Source organism: Oncorhynchus tshawytscha, unplaced genomic scaffold (genome assembly GCF_018296145.1).
Source record: "Oncorhynchus tshawytscha isolate Ot180627B unplaced genomic scaffold, Otsh_v2.0 Un_contig_3416_pilon_pilon, whole genome shotgun sequence".
Lineage (NCBI taxonomy): Eukaryota > Metazoa > Chordata > Actinopteri > Salmoniformes > Salmonidae > Oncorhynchus > Oncorhynchus tshawytscha.
Window position 1 is genome coordinate 37,501 of NW_024608326.1, and position 2,500 is coordinate 40,000.

Below are 2,500 nucleotides of genomic sequence, written 5' to 3' on the forward strand. Positions count from 1 at the left end.
GACAGGCGGGTTAACAGACACAGACAGACAGACGGGTTAACAGACAGACGGACAGGCGGGTTAACAGACACAGACGGGTTAACAGACACAGACAGGCGGGTTAACAGACACAGACGGGTTAACAGACAGACAGACAGACGGGTTAACAGACAGACAGACAGAGACGGGTTAACAGACACAGACAGACAGACAGACAGGGTTAACAGACAGACAGGCGGTTAACAGACACAGACAGACAGACAGACGGGTTAACAGACAGACAGACAGGCGGGTTAACAGACACAGACAGACAGACGGGTTAACAGACAGACAGGCGGTTAACAGACAGACAGACAGACGGGTTAACAGACAGACAGGTTAACAGACACAGACAGGCGGGTTAACAGACACAGACAGACAGGTTAACAGACAGACAGACAGGGGTTAACAGACAGACAGACAGACAGGCGGGTTAACAGACACAGACAGACAGACGGGTTAACAGACACAGAAAGACAGACGGGTTAACAGACACAGACAGACAGACAGACGGGTTAACAGACAGAAAGACAGACGGGTTAACAGACACAGACAGACAGACAGACGGGTTAACAGACACAGAAAGACAGACGGGTTAACAGACACAGACAGACAGACAGACGGGTTAACAGACACAGTCAGACAGACAGACAGACGGGTTAACAGACAGACAGGCGGGTTAACAGACAGACAGGCGGGTTAACAGACAGACAGGCGGGTTAACAGACAGACAGACGGGTTGACAGAGACAGACGGGTTGACAGACAGACAGACGGGTTGACAGACAGACAGGCGGACGGGTTAACAGACAGACGGGTTAACAGACACAGACAGACAGGTTAACAGACAGACAGACGGTTAACAGACAGACAGAGGCGGGTTAACAGACAGACAGGCGGGTTAACAGACAGACAGACAGACAGACGGGTTAACAGACAGACAGACAGACAGACGGGTTAACAGACACAGACAGACAGACAGACGGGTTAACAGACACAGAAAGACAGACGGGTTAACAGACACAGACAGACAGACAGACGGGTTAACAGACACACCGACAGACAGACAGACGGGTTAACAGACAGACACAGACAGACAGACAGGCGGGTTAACAGACACAGAAAGACAGACAGACGGGTTAACAGACACAGACAGACAGACAGACGGGTTAACAGACACAGTCAGACAGACAGACAGACACAGTCAGACAGACAGACAGACGGGTTAACAGACAGACAGGCGGGTTAACAGACAGACAGGCGGGTTAACAGACAGACAGGCGGGTTAACAGACAGACGGCGGGTTAACAGACAGACAGACGGGTTGACAGAGACAGACGGGTTGACAGACAGACAGACGGGTTGACAGACAGACAGGCGGGTTAACAGACAGACAGGCGGGTTAACAGACAGACAGACGGGTTGACAGAGACAGACGGGTTGACAGACAGACAGACGGGTTGACAGACAGACAGGCGGGTTAACAGACAGACAGGCGGGTTAACAGACAGACAGGCGGGTTAACAGACAGACAGGCGGGTTAACAGACAGACAGGCGGGTTAACAGACAGACAGACGGGTTGACAGACAGACAGACGGGTTGACAGACAGACAGACGGGTTGACAGACAGACAGACGGGTTGACAGACAGACAGACTGGTTGACAGACAGACAGACAGCGGGTTGACAGACAGACAGACGGGTTAACAGACAGACAGGCGGGTTAACAGACAGACAGACACAGACAGACAGACACAGACAGGCGGGTTAACAGACAGACAGGCGGGTTAACAGACACAGACAGTTAACAGACGGGTTAACAGACACAGACAGACAGGCGGGTTAACAGACAGACAGACGGGTTAACAGACAGGCAGGCGGGTTAACAGACAGGACAGACAGACGGGTTAACAGACACAGACAGACAGGTTAACAGACACAGACAGACGGGCTAACAGAACAGACAGACGGGTTAACAGACACAGACAGACAGGCGGGTTAACAGACACAGACAGACAGACGGGTTAACAGACAGACAGGCGGGTTGACAGACAGACAGGTTAACAGACACAGACAGACAGGCGGGTTAACAGACACAGACAGACAGACGGGTTAACAGACACAGACAGCGGGTTAACAGACACAGACAGACAGACGGGTTAACAGACACAGACAGACAGACGGGTTAACAGACACAGACAGACAGACGGGTTGACAGACACAGACAGACAGACGGGTTAACGGGTTAACAGACAGACAGGCGGGTTAACAGACAGACAGACAGGTTAACAGACACAGACAGACAGACGGGTTAACAGACACAGACAGAGAGGCGGGTTAACAGACAGACGGGTTAACAGACACAGACAGACAGACGGGTTAACAGACACAGACAGACAGACGGGTTGACAGACACAGACAGACAGACGGGTTGACAGACGTTAATATAGACAGACAGACGTTAATATAGACAGACAGACGTT

The 2,500-nt window shown here is 51.6% G+C and overlaps 1 protein-coding gene across 1 annotated transcript in view; it reads right to left on the reverse strand.

Moving 5' to 3' along the window:
• Positions 1–2,500, reverse strand: part of LOC112241242 (adiponectin receptor protein 1-like) — a gene marked incomplete at its 5' end in the record, with an annotated part of 13,529 nt that overhangs the window by 759 nt on the left and 10,270 nt on the right.